The following is a 15,438-nucleotide window of genomic DNA, read 5'->3' on the forward strand; positions in this document are numbered from 1 at the left end:
CCTGGTGTAGTCCTGTGTCTACCTTCTGAGTGCTGGGATTAAAGGTGTATACCACCATGTGGGATGTTGGGCTTCTTTTTTAAATTATTATTATTATTATTATTTGTTTTGTTTTTCAGGACAGGGTTTCTCTGTGTAGCTTTTGTGCCTTTCCTGGAATGCACTTTGTAGACCAGGCTGGCCTCGAACTCACAGAGATTCACCTGCCTCTGCCTCCTGAGTGCTGGGATTAAAGGCATGCACCACTGCCGCCTGGCAATGTTCAAGTCACTACTGTGGTTCCACTGGGGCTTGAACCCAGGACCTTCTGCATGTAAAGCAGACGTGATGACCGCTACACTATGGAACCCTCATTAAAATTCTTGTTTATTGATTTTATGTTTATGGGAATTTTGCTCGGATGTACATCTGCATACCTTGTATGTGAGCTGAAATAAATCCTTTGTCCCTTGAATTGCCTTTGCCAGGTTTTTTTGTGTGTTTGTTTTATTTTTGTTTTTCAAGACAGGGTTTCTCTGTGTAGCCCTGGCTGTCCTAAAACTTCCTTTGTAGACCAGGCTGGCCTTGAGAGGCCAGAAGAGGGAATCAGGGCTCCTGAGTCTGGAGTTACATCGGGTTGTGAGCTCCCATGTGGGTGCTGGGAACCAAACCCAGATCTTCTGAAAGAGATTTTCTTCACTTCTCTTCTTCACTTCTCAGTCCTCCCCAGCTGGGCTTCTTTTCCCAAGAAAAGTTGATGTCTTGGTTTCTTTTCCTGTTGCTGTGATAAAATATCCTGGCAAGCCAGGTGGTGGTGGCAGACACCTTTAATCTTAGCACTTGGGAGGCAGAGGCAGGAAGATCTCTGTGAGTTCAAGGCCAGCCTGGTCTACAAAGGAAGTTTTAGGACAGCCAGGGCTACACAGAGAAACCCTGTCTTGAAAAACAAAAATAAAACAAACACACAAAAAAACCTGGCAAAGGCAATTCAAGGGACAAAGGATTTATTTCAGCTCACAGTTCAACAGAACAGTTGATTCTAGAGGGAACATCCAGGAGGCAGGAACCTGAGCCAGCTGATCACATTGCACCCACACCCAGGAACAGAGAATGGCAAACACGTGCTGATTACTCCAAACAGTCCCGAATCCCGGTCTAGGGAATAGTGCTGCCCATAGTTGAGATGAATTAACCTAATCAAAACAGTCCCTCCTCACGGGCCCCAAGGCTAACCCAAGCTACATAGTCCCATCCATACATGCCTAGAGGTCGTCTCTCCTGCCCAGCTGACAGCTAACACTAGCCATCATATTGGTAAAGCATGTCCCAGCTGTGAGGTTTGCAAAAGCACTGCTCTCCATCCTCTTAGAGCCATGGTGATGGCTAGTATGGCCAGTCTCCTGGTAGGCAGACTTCTGGGCGTGCCCAGGAGGGGTTGCTAGACACAAAGGATGATGGGAGAAGATCCACCGTGCATGGGGGTGTCATCTTCCCGTGGGCTGGGATGCAGGGACCACCAAAAAGAAGAAATGAAGCTGAGAACTAGCATTCATGTCTCTCTGCTTCCTGACTCTTGAAAACACAATGCAACTGGCTGCCATGGCTTCCCTGTCACGATGGACTGGACCCCTCAAGGCGTGAGTGAAAACAAATCCTCCTTCCTTTCTTCCTTGAGTTTCCCATGTCAGGCTTTTAGTCACCACCGTGAGAAAAGTGGAAACACAGATAGACTGAGTGCTGGGGCTGTAGCTCTATTGCTAGACGCTTGCCAGATGTGCACAGAGCCCTGAGTTCCTCCCAAGCACGGCACGAACTGGTCCATTCCTGTAATCCCAGCACTCAGGAATGGGGGTATCCTGGGCTACAGTGCAGTGTAGTGCGTTCAAGACCATCCAAGGTTAGAGGGATAGAAACCTTTTCCAAAAGCAAGTAAGTAAAAACTGTAATGACATTTTCATCTTTTATAATGGTGATCTTCTATTTATAAATATCAGTACAGCGCTGGAGAGATGGCTCAGCAGTGATGAGCACTGACTGATCTTCCAGAGGAAGGGAGTTCAGGTCCCAGCACCCACAGAGGGCAGTTCACAACTGCCTGTTTCTCTTACTTCAGGGGATCTGATGCCCTCTTCTGGCTCCCTCTGGTACCTACACTCACTTGAGAATACTCACATGTGGACACACATAAACATAATTAAAAATTAAACAAATAAATCTTTAAAGAAATACCAGGGCTGGAGAGATAGTTCAATGGTTAAGTACACTGAATGTTCTTCCAAAGGATCTACTGGCTGGATCACAATCTGTAATTGCTCTTAACTGCTGAGCCATCTCCCCAGACCTCTGTTTGTGTGAAAAGGTCTCATGTAGGCCAATCTCACTATGTAGCTGAGGATGACTTTGAACTCCTGATCCTCCTGCCTCTGACTCCCCAATGCTAGGACTATAAGGGAATGCCACCAAGTCTAGTTTTTAGGTAGAGCTTCACACAGGCTAGGCAGGCACTCTTACCCGAGCCACACCTCCAGTTCATGTTATTGTTTTTTTGTTTGTTGTTGTTGTTTGTCTAGTACGGTGTGTTGAATGCAAGGCCTCCCACATGCTAGACAAAGCATTACTACTGAACTGAATCCTTAGTGAGAACTCTCTCTGTCTCTGTCCCCCACACACTTGGGGTGTGTGTGTGTGTGTGTGTGTGTGTGTGTCTGTCTGTCTGTCTGTCTTTCCTTCCCTCCCTTCCTTCACTTTTGAGTCAGGGTCTCACTAGGTAGACCAGGCTGGCCTAGAACTTGCAGCAGGGGCTGGAGAGATGGCTCATCAGTTAAGAACATTTGCTGTTTTTCCAGAGGACCTGAGTTCAGTTCTCCAGCTCTAGAGGATCCAACACCTTCTTCTGGCCTCTTCCAGGACTACACACGTTCACTCAGCCACACACACACACACAAATAATAACCTTTAGGGCTGGAGAGATAGCTCAGTGGTTAAGAGTGCTGCCTGCTCTTCCAGAAGTCCTGAGTTCAATTCCCAGCAACCACATGATGGCTCACAACCATCTGTAATGAGATCTGGTGCCCTCTTCTGGCCTGCAGGCAGAACACTGTATACATAATAAATAAATAAATCTTTTAAAAAATAATAATAATAACCTTTAAAAAAAAACCAAAGAGAACTTAGTGATCCTCCTTCTGATCTGCCTTCTGAGTTCAGGGATGGCCGGCTCCAGCCACGATTCTTCATCTACACCGGAGAAGAAATCGAACCCAGGGCCTCCTCCAGGCAAGCACTCTACTGACTGATCTATACCCTCCAGTCTTATTGCTGCTTTCTATAGCGCCACTAAGAATGACTTGATGGCGGGAATGGTGATGAAGCCATCAACCCAAGCACTTGGGGGACAGAGGCAGTGGGATCTTAGAGTTCAAGGCCAGCCTGGGCTACAGAGCGAGTTCCAGGATAGCCAGAGCTACACAGAGAAATTCTGTCTTGAAAAAGTATAAACAAGAAGAAAGGAAGGAAGGAAGGAAGGAAGGAAGGAGGAAAGAAAGAAAGAGAGAAAGAAAGAAAGAAAGAAAAAGAAAAAGAAAGAAAGAAAGAAAGAAAGAAAGAAAGAAAGAAAGAAAGAAAGAAAGAAAATAATGGCTTTGTATTTTGAGGAAGGAAATCAAAAGAAAATAAATTTTGCAACATTATATAAGGTCCCACTTAGTATCCAAACATTAAGTTATGTTAAAACAGCTACATTGGTTCTGCATTTACTTATTTTTTCCACTTGATTTTGCTATCACAGAGTTGAGTAGATGCCACAGAAACAAAACCCCTAGAATATTGATGGAAAATACTTGCTGACTACTATCCTCAGAGTCATTTGAAGAGAGGTTTGATGTAAGTGAGCAAGCTACTCACATTCAGCAATACACAAATGTACACACACAGGAATCAATGATAAATCTTAAAAAGAAAAAAGAGGCCCGGCTGTGGTGGCGCACGCCTTTAATCCCAGTACTCGGGAGGCAGAGGCAGGCAGATGTCTCCGAGTTCAAGGCCAGCCTAGTCTACAAATTGAGTTCTAGGACAGCCAGAGTTATTACACAGAGAAACTCTGTCTCAAAAAACAAACAAACAAAAAAACAAACATGTCTTTAAAAAATGCCCACTGCCACAGTAATGGCATGAGTGTTATTCAGAGAGCCAACCACTTTCTGTTCAGATTTGAAACCCACTCCGCAGGAAGGAATACCAGGACCAGGAGGTCATAGGCCCAGTGGGGAAATCAGTTACTGAGGTCTCGCTGTGCAGTTAAACTGCAAAATTGTAAAAACAGCGACAGCAACAAAACATTTTAAAAAGTAACATAGCAAGCTGAGCTTAGGGGTCTACGCAGTAGAGCAGTGGAGAAGTCCAGGTGGAAAGAATATTGATTTCCAGGCCAACTTAGAGTCCATGAGACCCTGGCTCAAAACAACAGTTGGATGTAGTGGCGCATACTTTTAATCATAGCACTTGGAGGCAGAGGCAGGTGAATCTCTGTAAGTCAGCCTTGGCTACTGAGCAAAAGAGTCTCCATCTCTAAGTCAATAAAACAAAATAGTTAAAAACTGTTAAGATCAGGGCCAGGCATGGTGGTACACACCTTTAATCACAGCACTTGGAGGCAGAGGCAAGGGGATCTCTGTGAGTTCAAGACCAAACCAAACAAAACCAAACCAAACAAAACCAAACACAAAAATCAAAACAACAGCAAAAATCAGTTAATAGGACTGTAAAGACCGCTCTGAGGTTAAGAGTGTGCAATTATTCTTACAGAGGAAGCAAGTGCCTGGAACTCCAGCTCCCAGGAATTCCGTGTCTTGTTGTGGCTTCTGGAGGCACTTGTACAAAGTGACATAAACTCCAGACATATATCTTTTGTTGTGGGATATTTGTACACTATGTGAAGGTGTATTGTGGTTGGTATAATAAAAGGCTGAACGGCCAATAGCTAGGAAGAAGGTATAGGTGGGATTTCCAGGGAGAGAAAGGAAGAGGAGGAGGAATCTAGGCATGCACAGGAGACAGGAGAAGAAACAGGAGGTGCAAGAAAGGTAACACCATGCTATAAAATGTAGATTAGGCCAGGCAGTGGTGGCGCACGCCTTTAATCCCAGCACTTGGGAAGCAGAGGCAGGCAGATCTCTGTGAGTTCGAGGCCAGCCTGGTCTACAGAGTGAGTTCCAGGAAAAGCATAAAGCTACACAGTGTGAGTCCAGCTTGGTTTATTTATTTATTTTTTAAATTTGATTTTTTTGTACATTGGCATGAGGGTTTCAGATCCACTAGAACTGGAGTTACAGACAATTGTGAGCTGCCATGTGGGTGCTGGGAATTGAACCCAGGTCCTCAGAAAGAGCAGCCAGTGCTCTTAACCACTGAGCCATCTCTCCAGCCCCTAGTTTGGTTTGGATAGCAAGTTGCAGGCCAGTTAGGACTACATAGTGAGACCTTGTTTCAAAACAAAGCAAATGAACAAAGAAGAGAACACATTAGAAATGAAATATTTTTTTCGGGGGTGGGGGTGGGGGTGGGGGTGGGACAGTTTCCAGACAGGGTTTCTCTGTGTAGCCCTGGTTGTCCTGGAACTCGCTCTGTAGATCATGTTGGTCTCAAACTCACAGGGATCTGCTTGCCTTTGCCTCCTGTGTTCTGGGATCAAAGGTGTGCAACGCCACTGACCAGCTACGGATTAATGTTTAAAGCCTGCTATGATGTGCCTCCCCCTCCTAGTGTGTGTGTGTGTGTGTGTGTGTGTGTGTGTGTGTGTGTACAGGAATGCACTAGCCACCCTTGGGTGTTAGTTCTCAACTTCCACCTTGCGTGAGATAGTCTCTTGCAGGGATTCTCCCATTCCTGTCTCTCATCTCACCTTTGGAACTCTGGGATCACCCAGGAATACTACCATTACTTGTGTTCCAGGGATTCGAACTTCATCCCTCACACTTTCACAGCCAGCTCTACCCCCTGAGCCATCTCCCCAGCTCCCAGCTTTGTGTTAATGACTGCGGAACTTGGGAGGAAAACAGTCATTCACAATTGAGAGCCTAGGAAACAGAATGAATCTCTTGAGTGAGGTGGAGAATGAGGCTCGCTCCTTCCTTTAATTAGAAGCTTCTCCACTGTTCTGGAATTTACAAAACATGTTGCTTTGCTGGGGGTCTTTTTGGGAAGGAGCAGGGTCTCCTGTCCCAGGCTGACCTTGAACCTGCTATATAGTAGAGGGTGGCCTTGAACTCCTCACCTTTTTGCCTCTACTCCCAAGTGCTGGATTACAAGCATGCACCATCACTGCAGGTTTATAGGGCCCTGGAGACAGGATCCGGGGCTTCTGGCATCTGAGGTAAGCACTCCACAAACTGCACTGCCTGCCAGACCCTGCTCCGCGTCTTTCGTTTTTCTTTCTGCAGGATTGGAGGTGAACCCAGGGCCTTGCTCATTCCAGGCAAGCGCTGTACCGTGGAGCCATACCTCCAAACCCTACAGTGCTTTTTGCACTTTTATTTATTATCATTTGCCTGTTTGTTTTGAGACAGGGTCTTCACAGGAAGCCTGTGTTGATCTCCAACTTGTTTTCTACCTTTGGCCTTTGCCTCCCAGGTAAATACAGGCATGTGCCACCTCTCACAGTTGTGTGTGTGTGTGTGTGTGTGTGTGTGTGTGTGTGTGTGTGTGTGTAGTTAGGTAGCTGCCTTGGAACTTTCCATCCTCCTGCCTCTACCCCCTGACTGCTGGTTTCAATGCTCAATAGCATTTTGTTATCCCGAAGGAAGCTCTCAGATCACACAGACACGTATGAGACATGAAATGCTCAACAACTGACAAACCTCAGACTTCCTGTCTTTCCGTCGAGTGTTTCTGTCACTTGCCCTTCCTCTTTCCCCTTCTTTAATTTGCTGACGCTCTCTGGGGCCAAGGCTGTGCCTGCAGCAGTTTCTAGGTAGATCAGCCCATGAGACAGTCTTTACTACATGGTTTCAACAGTGCATTAAGCTATTCAGAACAGACCTGCAGGGTTTTCCAAAGACACCAACATTTTAATTTGACCATGGAACACCCTAGGAATGCAACCTATGATACACCCGGGCCAGGCGGCATTTCCAGCCTCTCTACAGTCCTTGCTCAGTCACTGTTGTCGTTACTTTTCTATGGCTGTGATAAAACACCATGATTAAAGCAGCTTGGGGAGGAAATAGATTAGTTCATTTACAACAGGACACACTCCATCACTGAGGGAAGTCAGGACAGGAACTCACGCAGGGGGGAAATCTGGAGGCAGGAACTGGTGCAGAGGCCATGGAGGGTGCTGCTTACTGGCTTGTTCCCCATGGCTTATTCCGCCTGCTTTTTTTTTCCCCCTTCTTTTTCTTTATTCTTTTGTATTTTGCTCTTTATTTTTCCTCTATAGCTGATAAACGCAAACAAAATCGTTCATCAGCCTGCTTTATTATAGAGCCCAGGACGACCACCAGCCCAGGATGACCACCAGCCCGGGGATGGATGGCACCATCCGCAGTACATCAATCACTAGTTAAGAAAATATACCACAGGCTAATCGGTAGGGGTATTTTCTCAGTTGAGGTCCCCTTCTCTCAAGTGACTCCAGCGTGTATCAAGCTGACATGAAATCAGCCAGCACAGTCACGGGCTCCTGTGAAACAATAGTCCCCACAAACCCACACTTCTTCCTTCAAAAGGAATTCTGCCATGAAACATTAGAAAAAGAAAACAACACTCATTTCTTATCCTGAAGAAGACTTATTTGGGGCTGGGGCAATCAATACTAAGTGGTTAAGAGCATTTGTTGCTCTTCCAGGGGACTCAGGTTCAATTCCGAGCACCCACATGGCACTGGCAACCATCTTTAACTCCAGTTCCAGGGATTCCTACACCTTCTACTGACCCCCTCAGAAACTGCATGCATGTGGTGCACATACATACATGCAGGCAAAATACTCATACACAAAAAATAAATGGGCTGGGTGTAGTGGTGCACATCTTTGAATCTCGCACTTGGGAGGCAGAGGCAGGCAGATCTCTGTGAATCTGAGGCCAGCCTGGTCTACAGAGTGAGTTCCAGGACAGCCAGGGTTATGTAGAGAGACTATGTCTTAAAAAAATTAATAAGTCATAAAATAAATAAATCTAAAATTTTACAAAAGATTTATTCCTTATTTTTATTTTATGTGTATGGGCGTCTTGTGTTCACGCATGTTTGTGCATCCTGTGCCTGGTGTTTGTGGAGGGCCAAAGAAGGCGTAAGATCCCCTGGTCCTGGAGTTAAGATGGCTGTGAGCCATCATGTGGGTGCTGGGAATTGCACCCCAGTCCTCTGCAAGAACAGCAAGTGCACTTTACCCCTGAGCCAGCTCTCCAACCCCCAAACACATTTCTTTGAAATACAGTTTTTTAGTTTTGTCTTTTCCTGTGCACATTCCCATTACACCCTTAAGAGTCCTGTTTTATTCTTTCTTTCTTTTCTTTTTCTTTCTTTCTTTTTTTTTTTTTATTCTTTTTTTGGTGCCTGTCCTGGAACTCACTCTGTAGCCCACGCTGGCCTTGAACTCACAGAGATCCACCTGCCTCTGCCTCCCAAGTGCTGGGATTAAAGACGTGCGCCGCCGCCGCCGCCGCCGCCGCCGCCGCCGCTGCCACCACCACCCGACTTGTTTCTATTTGTTAAGGAACACATTTCTTATGCAGTCTGTTTTGAATTTCTGGAACGAGGAACTCTTAGCGTGGACAGTGTTGTTAAAATCTAGACTGGTGACAAGCCTTGAGACAATCATCCTGAGTGTGGAAGGAAATGACTCACCATTGTCCTGTAACCGAAAGTGTTATTCACTGAGGTGCCTGCACAGAGAGGCTCACCACGGCTCACCTCACCTGCTCACCTGGCTGTATCCAGGCTTTCTGTTCTGCTTCCTCAAACAAGGAGCTGGGAGCTCCCACTTCTACTGTGTGTGTGTGTATATGTGTGAATGTATGGTTTGTGTGTGTATATATATATGTGTGTATGTATGTATTTATGATTTGTGTATGTGTGTATGTATGTATTTATGATTTGTGTATGTGTGTGCACATGTATGTATTTATGATTTGTGTATGTGTGTATGTATGTATGGTTTGTGAGTGTGTATGTGTGTGTGTATGTATGTATGTATGGTTTGTGTGTGTGTGTGTATGTATGTATGTATGGTTTGTGTGTGTGTGTGTGTATGTGTGTGTGTGTGTGTGTGTGTGTGTGTGTGTGTGTGTGTATACACCACAGCCAGCTGGCTGGTGGATGTCAGGGGACAGCCTTCAGGAGTCAGCTGTCACCTTCCACCTCACATGGCCCCTTCTTTCTTCTGCTTCACCGTCCAGTCCAGGCTAGCTAATCACTGAGATCCCAGACCAGTCTCCTGTCTCCGTCGGTCTCCTGTCTCCATAAAAGCATTGGAATTACCCACGCACGTGCCTTTTTGTGGGCTTAGGGGATCACACTTATGGGTCAGGCTTGCACAGCTGACATTTTAGTCAACGCCCAATCACGGCAGCTTGAACTTCCTTGAGGAAAATGATGACGTTCTGGTTGCAGGGTTTGATTGAAAAAGTCATGCCATAGGTAATATTCCTGGAGTAGTCCATTTTAAGGTTATCAAAGTGGCCAATGTGTCTCTTTTGGCCCTATGCAGAGGCAAGAAGGAAAAACCAAGGTCATAAATTTTGATGATAGAAACATAGCAATACATTTTTTTTTTTTTGTTGCTTTTGTTTTTCGAGACAGGGTTTCTCTGTGTAGCTTTGCGCCTTTCCTGGAACTCACTTGGTAGCCCAGGCTGGCCTCGAACTCACAGAGATCCGCCTGGCTCTGCCTCCCAAGTGCTGGGATTAAAGGCATGCGCCACCACTGCCCGGCTACATTTTTATACTTTAAAATAAATAGAGGAGAGAGAGAGAGGGAGGGAGGAAGAAAATAAATAAATAAATAAATAAATAAATAAATAAATAAATAAATAAAGAAAGAAAGAAAGAAAGAAGGAAGAAAGGAAGGAAGGAAGGAAGGAGGGAAGGAAGGAAGGAAGGAAGGAAGGAAGAAAGAAAGAAAGAAAGAAAGAAAGAAAGAAAGAAAGGAAGGAAGAAAGGAAGAAAGAAAGAAAGAAGCTAGTGCTGGAGAGATGGCTCAGCAGCTAAGAGCACTGGTTACTTTTTCAGAGGACCTGTGTTCAGCTCCCAGCACCCACTTTGGGTGACTCACAGTCTGTAAGTAACTCTGGTTCCAGGGGATCTAAGGACCTTTCTGCCCTCTTTTGGCACCTACATGAGTAATAATAATAGTCACGTTGACCAACACTTCCCCACATCTGCCTCTACCTCCCTCCTGAGTGCTAGGATTAAAGGCATGCTCCACCATTGCCAGGCAAATTTAAAAATCTTAAAAAAAAAAAAAAAAAAAAAAAAGGCGAAGCTGAGCCGGTGACTTTGCTGCTCCTCAAGGACCACGAAAGCCAGGATGTCTCTTTCTCCTGTGTGAGGATAGAAGACACAGTGACTCCACAGAGGTGTCTCGGACCTCCACAGGCGTGCTCTGACATAGGCACACAATAATAACTTTTTTGATTAGCAAAAAAGCTGTCAGTTAAAAAGGGAAACATTAGCTGGGCAGTGGTGGTGCATGCCTTTAACCCCAGGCAGAGGCAGGCAGAGCTCTGTGAGTTGGAAGCCAGCCTGGTCTACAGAGTTAGCACAGCCAGTGCTACACTGAGAAATCCTGTCTTGAAAAACTGAAAAAAAAAAAAAAAAAAAAAAAAAGAAAAAAAAAAAAAAAAAGAAACATTATTATTTCCAGGAATTTCCTAAGGGGAAGGCTTGAGCAGACACAAGCTATTTTCCTGCTCCTGTGGAGTTAATTTTTGTTCTCTCTCTTTTTTTGGAGTTAATTTTTTACAGTCACCATCTTTAGTTACTTGAGCTAGTTTGTCCCCCCTGGTGTTAGTTCTGGGGGGGCGGGGAGATCGCTATCTAAATCACCTCGAGATCCTATGAGCACTGCATAGATCGGCCCAGTGAAGCACATACCCCATCATCTACGACATTTGCTAAATACTCTTCATTCAGCCTTCCGGTGAAGTTCTTTTGAAAAAGGAAGTGGGAGGGCATGTACCTTCCATGTCAAATGAGGAGTCCCCCTCTTTTTTAAAAATGCATTTTCGTGGCTGAATACAGGCACAACTTCAGCTCACTCACCAAATGAGAGACAGCGCACTCTTGAATCTCCTGTTTGTTCAGAGCAGAAAACTGTCAGGGTTGAGCCAAACAGAAGAGTCCTTTTCTAAATATAGCAACGTCATCTGACCCTCGCTGGTCTTTGTACTCGGAGGGCTAAGGTATTAGACACATGGCTTCGAGGCTAGAGCGTGTAATTCCTCTTGGGGAGAGGAGACAGTTGGCCATAGCAGATCTAAATGCCGGGTTTGTGTCTGTCCTGTTTGATCTGAGGAAACAGACAAGAATGTTGTTGGGGCATTTCCACATGACAGCTTGTCATTCTGGTAAACTTTCCCACTCTGCACAGGAAATAGTTCTTCCAATCCTTTGGGTTAATGTGTGTGTGTGTGTGTGTGTGTGTGTGTGTGTGTGTGTGTGTGTGTGTGTATCGAATCCAGGGCAAGTGGTCTGAGCCCATGTTTATTTTTATATCCTGTTAAATAGCAGTCAGTATTTAAGAACTCTCCATGCAGACAGATTTTTTGTTCTTGATTTCCTTTTCCTCTTCCTCCCCCTTCTTCTTCTTTTTCTTCTTCCTCCTCCCCTCCCCCTTCTCCTCCTCCTTCTTCTCTTCCTCCTCCTCCTCATCTTCTTAAGACAGGGTCTCTCTACATATCCCGGGCTGCCCTGGAGCGCACTATCTCCTGCCTCTGCCTCCGAGTGCTGAGATTAAAGTGAGTGCCATCATGCTCAGCCTTTTCTTCTACTTTTAAAGCTACAAGTGTATACACATCTATGTCTGTGTATGTGCAGATGAGTGCCCTAGGAGGCCAGAGGCAATGGATACCTGGAGCTGGACTTACAGGAGTCTGTGAACCACTCCGTCAGGGTGCTAGGAACCAAATCCTAGTACTCTACAAGGACAATCCCCCTGTCTCATCTTCCCAAGTGTTGAGATTACAAGGCATGCATCACCACATCCTGTTTTATGTGGGGCTGGAGATATGGTCTAAGGCTTTTTCATTCTGGGCAAGTAGTCCATTGACTGAGCGGCACCCCAGCCCTCCCTTCTGCTTGCCTCCTTAGCTGTGAACCTCACACTGAGGCTAATTCAATTTCCTCAGTTATGATTGTTAGGACTATGTCCACAGATCTCAGTTTCCATCCCCTGCCACTAATCTCTGTTCTTTTTTTTTTTTTTTTTAAGACTCTTTATAGGGATTGGGCAAATGGCTCGGTATGTAAAAGCACCTGCCTCCAAGCCTGATTGGCTGAGTTCAATCCCTGGGACCCACATGATGGAAGGAGAGAATCGACCCCTGCAAATTGTCCTCTAAACTCCTCCACACTTGCACCAGGGGCATGCGATAAATAAATAAATAAATAAATAAATAAATAAATAAATAAATACGAATAAATAAATACAAATAAATAAATAAATGTGATTAAAAACAGTGAAGACTCTTCACAGGAAAATGTGCACACATATCCTGACAGTTTATAGTTCAACATTTTTCATCTTTATTCTTAAAGAGCATTTTGAGGTTTCAGAGTTTTTAGGACAAATAAAAGATTAAGTGAACGGAAATCCTTTTAAGAGTATTTCTGTTTTGCCAGAGGTAGATCTTTCTAGCCAAGTAAGGGTTTACCAAACCTGGCTAAGAAGTAAGGCTCTAATGTAGGGCCGTGGGGGTGGTGGGAGTAATGGTGGTGGGGGGGGGGGGGTGGGGAGAGGATGGTATTGAAAATGAGGAAAGCCTGCCCAGGCTGTGTTTCCGGTCTTGCTCATAGTACTACATGTTCATCTGGAGAAATTTTTACATTTGCTCCCTGAGCCCTGCAGGAGGGGGAGGAGGAAGGGAAGGAAGGTGTGTGTTGGGGAGGGGGGAAGGGAAGGCGGGCGTTGGGGGAGGAAGGAAAAAGAGGAGTGTCACACCCTTCACAGAAGGAAGCAGAGACATCAGCTGGCTGCTTAAACATCCATTTAAAAGCATCAATAAATAATGGAGCCAGGCGTGCAGCAAACTGGGGACCAGAACGGACTCTGGTTTCAGGATTTGGATGTTGCTTCTTGGAACTTCTCTTGAGCCCCTGCAGCATCCCTGTCCTGTCCTTGGGCAAGCTCTGAGGGTGACTGGTGTCTATGGTCAGTTTTGGACACTCTTTATACAATCCTTTTTTTTTCCCTAGAAAAATTTTACTACTTTCTGAATTTCTTTTTACAATTAGGATGTATTTCTATATTGTTGTATACTTAGGATCATTCCTAAGATATGTATTCTTTCTTGTCTGCTTATTTATTTGTACAATTTCCACAGTGTTGGGATGGGACCCTGAGTTTTTATGCCTGCTAAACACATGGTCCAGCCCTGAGCTGCATCCTGAGCTTCCAAACAACGCTTTTGTTGTTGCTGTTTGTGGCTTTAGTTTTACTTTTGAATCAGGGTCGCTCAGGGTGATCTCTTGAGTCTCCATACTTCTGCCGCAATGCTGGGATAGCCTGTTTGTATCATCTAGCGAGTGTTCCCTTTTGATAAAGCAAAGAAGCCTCCTCCCAATTCAGTTATGTGATGTTCTAATTCATTTTTGTACCAGAAACATCCACATGCACTGTAATAGACGATCAATCGCTTCTCAATTCCCAACGTTACAAAAATATAACATTTCCCCCAGAAAGCTTTGTGTATGCCTCTCTTCAAAACAACCCTCCCAAGGCTGAATTTAAAACTGGAGCTGGTCCGTGTGACCTTTGCATTACGCTGTTTCGAAGTGTCCCTTGCCAAATGATAAATCATAACTATCAACTTCCCTAGAGACTTCAGTACAGACAGCAAAGTCCACCAGAGTTCCGTGGTTCTGTAAAATCACACCAAATGGGAGCACTCCCCAAATGCACCCCCCGCCCCTTTGCCAAAGGCCATTTCTTTCCCTGGGAGCACTGAAGGAGGATGTCAGGCCAGAAGTAGCCTTGGGCAGACACGGGTCATGATTACAGGGGTTGCCCGGGTTCTTCGGGTTTTAACTCCCTTAATTGCAGAACTGAGGCTGCTGAGTGACGAGTGTTGAAGCAGCAGGCAGGGTTTCAAAGCCAAGGAAGCCAGGCCTGCATTCTCAAGGCTTGTCTTTAAATGAGGTCTGCTTCCAGGATGGCATCTTCTCCTCTGAGATCTCTGTCTCAAGAGCACATCAAAAAGGCGAATGGTGCCCCAAATAACACTGTTTATGAAACAAGCTCACCAGGTGATTTTTTCCTTTCTCTCTCTCTCTCTATATATATTTTTTTATTCTATGTGTATGATTGTTTTGCCTGCATATATGTTTGCACACCGCATGCTTGCCTGGTGTCCAAGGCATTCAGAAGAAGGGATCGAGTGCCCTAGGACTGGAGTTACAGACAGTTGTTAGCTGCCTTGTGGGTGCTGGGAATTGAACTCAGAAGCTCTAGAAGAACAGTGGTGGGTGCGCTTAACCACTGAGCCATCTCTCTAGCCCTAGAATTTTTTCTTTAGACAGGGTCTCACTCTACAGCTCAGGCAAGCTTGGAAGTCATTATGTGGTCCAGGTTGGCCTTGAACCCCAAATTCTCCTACCTCAGTTTCCTGAGAACTGGGATTACAAACATTCGCTTCCAACTCCCTCCATTTTGAAACAAGCTCTCCCTATAAACCCTGCCTCTGCCTCCACGAGGCTGCACCCTCCAGCTTCTGTCGCCTTTTTGGAAACTCCTTGCGTTGCCTGGGGCTCACAGGTAGCTCAGAAGCACAGCTGTTTCTTCCCTTCCCTAGGTATCTTTTCAGTGAAAGGAGGGAGGGGTGTGGAGGGCTTTTTGTTTTTTTTTTGTTTGTTTTGTTTTTATTTTACTAATTCCCTAGGACTCTAGTAATTTTCATTTTATCTTAGATATTTAGAATTTTATTGTTTCTTTTCCTTTCTTTTCTTTCTTTTTGTTGTTGTTGCTTATGTTATGTTTTGTTTTGTTTTGAGACAGGGTTTCTCTGTGTAACCCTGGTTGTCATAGAACTCGATCTGTAGAGCAGGCTGGCCTCAAACTCAGAGATCCACCTGCCTCTGCCTCCTGAGTGCTGGGATTAAAGTCATGTGCCACCAACACCCGGCTAGGTATGCAGAATTTTAAATCTCAAGAAATATTTAGCTTCCTTTTTTCCCCTGATGTAGTCAGTGGAAAGAAGAAGAGGAGGAGGAGGAGAGGAAAACCCACTCACATGTAATAGGAAGTAAACA

General features: G+C 45.2%; 1 non-coding gene across 1 annotated transcript; it reads right to left on the reverse strand.

Annotated features, from left to right (window-relative positions):
* Positions 1 to 276: 276 nt before the first annotated feature.
* On the reverse strand, positions 277 to 349 carry Trnav-uac. The gene has a single exon. It is a non-coding gene; the product is annotated as a tRNA-Val (tRNA).
* Positions 350 to 15,438: the final 15,089 nt, after the last annotated feature.

This window comes from Peromyscus leucopus, chromosome 1 (genome assembly GCF_004664715.2).
Source record: "Peromyscus leucopus breed LL Stock chromosome 1, UCI_PerLeu_2.1, whole genome shotgun sequence".
NCBI classification, from domain to species: Eukaryota; Metazoa; Chordata; class Mammalia; order Rodentia; family Cricetidae; genus Peromyscus; species Peromyscus leucopus.